The sequence below is a fragment of the Crocuta crocuta genome, unplaced genomic scaffold (genome assembly GCF_008692635.1).
Source record: "Crocuta crocuta isolate KB4526 unplaced genomic scaffold, BGI_CrCroc_1.0 scaffold395, whole genome shotgun sequence".
Classification (NCBI taxonomy): Eukaryota; Metazoa; Chordata; class Mammalia; order Carnivora; family Hyaenidae; genus Crocuta; species Crocuta crocuta.
The window spans coordinates 2,994,739-3,001,652 of NW_027532601.1; the positions used below are offsets into that span (position 1 = coordinate 2,994,739).

Here is a 6,914-nt window from a genome sequence, read left to right on the forward strand (position 1 = left end):
ACTTTCTATCCTTCTCTGCCTTGTTCTGTGCCTTAGGAGGCTGGTCTCTATGGCTATAATTATAACAAGGAATCTTTTGTCCTCTGGGCCCTGGTTGCGTTTGGCCAATGGAAGGCTCTGGCAGGAAACTGGAGAAAGAAGAATAAGGTAGGGATAGTTATTTATCATCAATCTTCCTAGAGTCAATGAAAACCAACTGTGTCATTGGCCAACTCCTCTTTAAGTTGGTCCTATCCACCTAACTCTTTTCTTGGGCTCCAGTAACTGTTCCATTCTTTTGCCTGTCAGTGCTGCATGTCTACTGGGCTTGTAGTTTCCCTGAAGCCTGTCTATAGCTTTGTAAATGCTCTTTTTATTAAACTCTCTTCAATGGTCCTTTCTGCTTCCTGCTAGGACCAGGGCTAATGCATATCTCAATCCTGCTAATGGAGGATATGGACCAGAGTGACGTGAAGGAGCCAGAGAAGATAAGGAGATAGAAAGTACAGAAGAAAGAGCAAGAAACATGTGATATGATCTTTATCTTGGACTAAGTGGAAGAGTGTGAGACACAGAGTCCAGACATAAGGATTAATCATGGGCACCTTGGTAGCTCAGTGTGGTTAAGCATCTGATTTCAGCTCAGGTCATGATCTTAAGTTCATGAGTTTGAGCCCCGCGTCTGGCTATGGGCTGACAGCTCAGAGCCTGCAGCCTGCTTCAGTTTCTGTGTCTCCCTCTTTTTCTTCCCTCCCCTCCCCACTCAAACTCTGCCTCTGGCTCTGTCTCTCTCTCTCTCTCTCCAAAATAAATAAACATTAAAAAAAACTTTTTAAAAAAAGTCTTGAATGGAGGCATCATCTTGGACTACTAGAAAAGACACTGAAGTGGTTACAGATATAAACACCTTGTCAGTGTGTGGACTGGAAATAAAGGTGGTTTACACCTGATAGTCAAATTTTCTTAGTGAGGTAGGAGTCAAAGCCATTTGCTAAAATAAGATGAGATGTGAGGGAAGTGAAGGGTGTGAGAATTATGTTGAAACTTTAGAATAGCCACTTCAGGAAGGGAAAGAATTTTCTCTGATGCATGTAAACTGGATTCAAAGAAAAGTCCAGGTGATTCTGGAAACCATGATTTGTCATGGCACCGATCCATCTAGGGGTGGTGATTTTTTTCTAGCAGCTCTCAGAAGTCCTGACATAAGAATATAAAAGTGGATAAACAAAAATGATCCAATGGGCTAATTCAGGACAAGAAAGAAGAGACTATTGAGGTACCAGTACAATGATTTAAAACAGTATGGGTTCTGGAGCCAGACAAAAATCAGTGCAACTCTTTCCAGCCACATCACCTAAAGCAGGCAAGATATCTAAACTTTCTCGGTCATAGTTTCTTGGTCTGTGAATTGGAGATATTAATAGTAGCTAACCATAGAACTTTTTTAGAATTAAATATGTTATATATGTAAAGTGGTTAATAACACACCAAATGCCTGGAACATGCCAAATAAATGTGTTCTTTTATTATTACTAATCAGTGTTGAGAATGGTTGGGAAAAGTCAGAGTTAAATAGTGCAGTGGGGGTCTTGGTTAGTATGGGGACAACATCAGGCCATGAAGGAGCCTTGTGGACTGAAGAAAAGGAAGGAAATGACAGAATGGAGATCCTAGTGAGGTCTGAGCTGAGTACTGGGGACAAGAGGATGGGCTAAAGGCGTAAAGAGTTGTTGGGTATTGAAGTTTATGATTTCAGAGGCGAGGCAGAGTATCATCAGGCCCATGGGATACAATGGTATCCTCCACAGCCTGAAGACAGCACTCCTGCATTGTAACACACAGTCCTGTTGAAGATGGAAGAGGCCTGAGTTAGATGACACAGGACTGAGTGGGATTACAATCCTCTGAGGTAATGAAGAAGAATCCCCTGGAAGTCAGACAATAACAATGGTCAAATTGGCAAGGGGAAGAAGACACTGTTGATGGCATATTCATGTCCTGTGAAGTGAGAGACCCGCTGTCTCTGGTCCACACAGCTGTGAGAAGATGACATCCTCCTTAAAAGTTCCAGGTTTCAGTTAAAATGCAAAGTGAAGTAATCTCAAACATCAGGCCATAGAGTGCATTCTCAATGAAGTAATATATGATGAAATTTCAATTTAGTTTCAAAAATGAGTGTGTTCTGATTTACAGTAGAGTATGCTTCATTCTTTAAATGGGAAAGGTTAAAATGTACACAGGCTAAAACATTTAAAAATATACATGTAGTTATAAATAATCTTTATCAGAGATACCAATTTTAATTTTTTCCTTGTTTGGTTTGAGAATCCAATATAAAAGTACTTCAGGGGTGCCTGGTGGCTCAGTGAGGGAAGCGTCCAACCTCAGCTTGGGTCAAGATCTCCTGGTTCGTGAGCTCAAGCCCCACATCAGGCTCTCTGCTTTCAGCTTGGAGCCTGGTTCAAATTCTGTCTCCCTCTCTCTGCCCCTCCCCCACTCATGCATATGCACATGTGCTCTCTCTCTTTCTTTCTCTCTCTCTCTCAAAAATAAACATTAAAACATTTTAAGTTATACTTCAATGAAATTTATAATATGAACTTTAATAGTGTACTGATACAAGCAAAACATTTCACTTGAAAGTCCTTCTTTATCACATATTGCCCAAAAATAATGAAATAAATACTCAATTCCAAAAAAGGGTTAAAAGAATTACATAATACTGTTAAGAGGGGTCATAAGTTTAAAAATGTGGTCAAGTTAAGTGGAGTTGAAAAGTGTTGGAAAAGATCCTGTGAAGAAACTAAAAATAAAGAGGAGTTTGTTGCTGGTGTTATGATGTCTACCGCAGGGCTAGTAAGCAAGATGGTGACAGTGGGGAGAGTGTGGGGCAATGAGCTTGAGGTGAGAAGAGTAGGCAGCAGGAAGACAGGACTGGGGAGGCTGCACTGTAGGTGGTGTGCTGACAGATTTCAAAGCACACTGGGAGTGGCTGGACACAAGGTTTCATTGGTGGCAGACAGAATCTTCCAGGGGGCCAAGGGCACGGTGAACTTAACAAAGTGTGACCTGCCCAATAGACCACAAATGTTGTTTGTTCTAGAATCCAGACAGAACCCTGGTGAGGTGCCATGTCAGTGACCCTGATGAGGAGATGGCATTATGGAGAAGGAACCACCATATCTGAGGGCAGACTCTGCATGGAGAGTGGAGGTAGCCTCAGGGACCATTGCCTGCTGGTAGAATTCGCTGTGGCTCAAAGATACAGGGATCTGAGGTTTGCATGGCCCTGAGGAGTGCTGGGGAGGAGGGGGGTCAGGGACACTGGGCTCTGAGAAGGATGCCCTTGGCCACAGGTTAAACACAGGAGATTAAAAACAGAGATTGACTTGGAATGCTTCTCACATCTCAATGTTAAGAGAGCAAATCCTAAGAGTTCTCATCACAATCATTGTTTCCTCTTTTCTTTTCTTCTTCTTGTATCTAAATCTGAATATAGATGTTAGCTGAATCTTTCAGCAGTGGTCATATCACAATAAGGTAAATGAAGCCAATCAGGCTGCATGCCTTAAATGTATGTAGTGATGTGTATCAATTATTTCTCAACAATACTTGGAAAAAATAAACAAGATAAAGAGAGTTTTTAAAAAAGCATAAGTCTATAAGGAGAAAGAAAATAGGAATACTGAATTCTCCCCACTCCCCCCTCCTTCCAACCAGGAAAAGATTGTCTGTTTCCTAGACAGTCTAGTAAGGATGGCTGAAAGGAGTGTCAGCACAGTGGAGGGCTAGAGTCCCACACGGGAATTACAGGAGACTTTACAACGTAAACAGTGAGACACACAGCTCCATCCTCTATTTGACTCATAGACTAGAAACCACCACACTCATAAGACCCCAGCAGAAAATTAAAAGACCATGTTCTGGATAAACTGACCAGCCCTGTTTATCCAGCCTGGCCCAGTCACCCTACAGTGAACCCTTCAGCCGGCAAGCCTTGCACAGAGGTTACCTTTTCCAAATTTCACTTTCAAATATTAAATGCTGCCATAGATCATTAGATATCTGAGGAAAGCCTGAAAAATGATGGAGAGAGACCAAAACAAACAAACAAAAAGGCCCTGAGGGAGAGAGAAGAAAAAAAAATGTTTTAATTATCATTAATGTCCTCATAGAGATAAGAAAAGATATTGAATCCATGAAAAAGAACATAATGCTATTTTTAAAAAGGAACATTCCAAGAACAAGAAAATTCTTGGAAATTAAATATATGAGAGCACAAATCAAACACTCAATACAAGAAGGCTGAAAAAGGAGATAAAATATTTTAAAGGATAAAACAAGATATTTTTAAAAAAGAAGAAACTAAAGTCCTATGAATTTGATCAGACTAGTATTTTCAAAGTCCAAAGATTTTGATACCCAAAAAAAAGAATTTATTAATATAGTAGTAATATAGAGATTTCACAAAACTATAGATCATGAGTTTCTAGACTGAAAGGGCTTATCAAGGCTCCAACACAATACCTTAAAAAAAAAAAAAAGAACCAAAACACTTTCCAAGAGAAAATACAAATCACATGAAGGGATAGAAATAAGAATGACAGTGGCCTTCTTAGTGGCAACGTTTGGAAGTTAGTGAGGCAATTAAGTAATTCCTTCAAAATTCTGAGAGAAAATAATTTTTACTTAGAATTCTACACCTACCCAAAATATCAGACTAGAAACTAAAAGATATTATAAACTAAAAGAAAACTATAAAGATATTTTTAGATACATTATGTGTCAGATAATTTACCTCCCAAGCTACTGAGCAATACTCTCTACCAAAACAAAAGAAAAACAAAAGAGATGATAACTCAGAATCCAGAAAATTTGGTAGCATTAGGAACAAAGAGAAGATTCTAAGCCATCTAAAGAGTTAAAACTTACATGGGGCACCTGGGTGGCTCATTCAATTAAGCGTCCAAATCTTGGCTTCCGCTCAAGTCATGATCTCATGGTTGGTGCGTTTGACCCCCACATCCGGCTCTCTGCTGACAGTGTGGAGCCTGCTTGAGAATCTCTTTCTCCCTCTCTCTCTGCCATTCTCCCACTCAATCCCTCTGTCTCTCTCTCTCAAAGTAAATGAATAAACTTAAAAAAAAAGTTAAAACTTACCATACACAAAAAATCAGGAATCAAAACATATTAGCCTCTTAAAGAGCAATACTGCGTGCTGCAAAAGAGAACACAAACCTTTAAAATTCTTAGGGAAAATAACTTTCAACCTAGAAATCTTTATTCAACCAAACTATTAATCAAGTGTTGGAGTAAGTAAACATTAGTTTGTGCCTGTGCTATCCAGGGTTAATTTTTAGGACTGTCACCTCCTCCTATGGAGAAGCTAATTGTCTATCATAAGGCCATACCTATCCACTAGTGTCATTTGTATGGCACTAGCTGTGCGATGTACAAGTAAGGGAGGCAAAAGGGGGGATTTACCTAAGTCCTAATATCAATGTTCTTTGGAGCTGTTTAGTTTTGGAACTGGACACAATCATAGCAGGCATGAAGAGATCAGCTTCTAAAGTAGGGTTAGGTTTAAAGATTATAGACCTGTGAAATAATACTCAGTATCCTGTGTTTAGAAAAAAAGATAGACAGCAATCTGCAACTTAATAAATAAGCTGAATTATCATAAAAATAATGCTGTGGAACTGTGCTGGCTGGCTACATCAACATATATGTGCTGATCATATTTTCCCTCCTTTACAGAATTCCAATTCTAAATAAATGTGGAAAGAGTACAAGCACAGGTTTTAGATTCTTCAAAGAATTACTCATTCTGAATTCTGAAGCATTACCAAACCTGTTATCTATAATTCATTAGTAAAAGCATAGGCTATGGTCTCTGGGTGGGGTAGGAATAAAAGAATAAAATACAATGTCAGAGCTCACTGGACTGTATTTCAGAAATAAGCTCTCTGGACTTGATGTACAAGTTAGCCAATCTGAAATTTAAAACCACAAAACAAAGCACACACCAATTAAATTCAAAAGAAAAGCAAATAAAAAATATTTCATCAGAAAATTTCAGAACCTCAAAAGTTATTATGAAGTGAATATCAGAAAGTTAAAGGCCTATAAACTAGGTACAAATTTAGAATATGACAATTATTTCAAATAACATTCAAGTACCACCACATTTATTCACTTTTCAATTATTAAAGTCTCTTAAAAGTATCTTGTGTATATCACTCTCTCCACCGTTTTGAAAATCTCACCCTTCACTGGAAGTATCTTCCCTGCCATCCAGACCTTACCCAACCTTCAGAACCAAGTGAAAACTTCAATATCTTCACCTAATCCTTTCCTAACCTCCCTATCCTGTTATTTTTGCTCTCATCTCCCAGCCCTTAGCACCGTTACCTTGGGTCATGCCTAATGAAGTAGCAGGTCTTATTTGTTTCAGTTAGGTTTTAAGTTTCTTGAGAGCAAAAACCTTATCTTGGACTCCGTGTATCCAGTAGTACTTAGCTGAGCGCTGGAACATAGTAGGAACTCAGCAGCTACTCTCCAATTATGTTTCTATGTGATACAACAAAGAAGGAATGTTTCTTTCCTTTCATCATGGCAAAGTGTTCCATGACATGTCCAAAGTCTTCCATAACATGACACTCTGCCAGCTCTCCTACCACCATCTAGTAATTCTTCTTCTAATTTAGTTAGGAGCTTTTTGACCACTTGAGCTTGAAATGTGGGAGCTCTTCTTGGGTCAGTTCCTAGGATCACTTTCTACATTTTTTTCTAAACCATCTTTTATCTAAGTCCATGGTCTCAAATACCACGATGGTTCTAAAATTTACACCCAGAGCCCTTTTCTGGGCTCTACAATTATATATTTAACTATCTCCTTTGTTTGAACATCTCGTAAGTACCTTAATTTGACTTAC

The 6,914-nt window shown here is 39.0% G+C and overlaps 1 long non-coding RNA gene across 1 annotated transcript in view; it reads right to left on the reverse strand.

The window, feature by feature from the left end:
- Positions 1–6,490, reverse strand: part of LOC144244781 (uncharacterized) — a 29,438-nt gene extending 22,948 nt beyond the window's left edge. The window contains exons 1-2 of the long non-coding RNA XR_013339069.1: positions 6,391–6,490; positions 5,140–5,197 (exon numbers count right to left, since the gene is read on the reverse strand). This is a non-coding gene — a long non-coding RNA (uncharacterized LOC144244781). The remainder of the gene's footprint in view (positions 1–5,139; positions 5,198–6,390) is intronic.
- Positions 6,491–6,914: the final 424 nt, after the last annotated feature.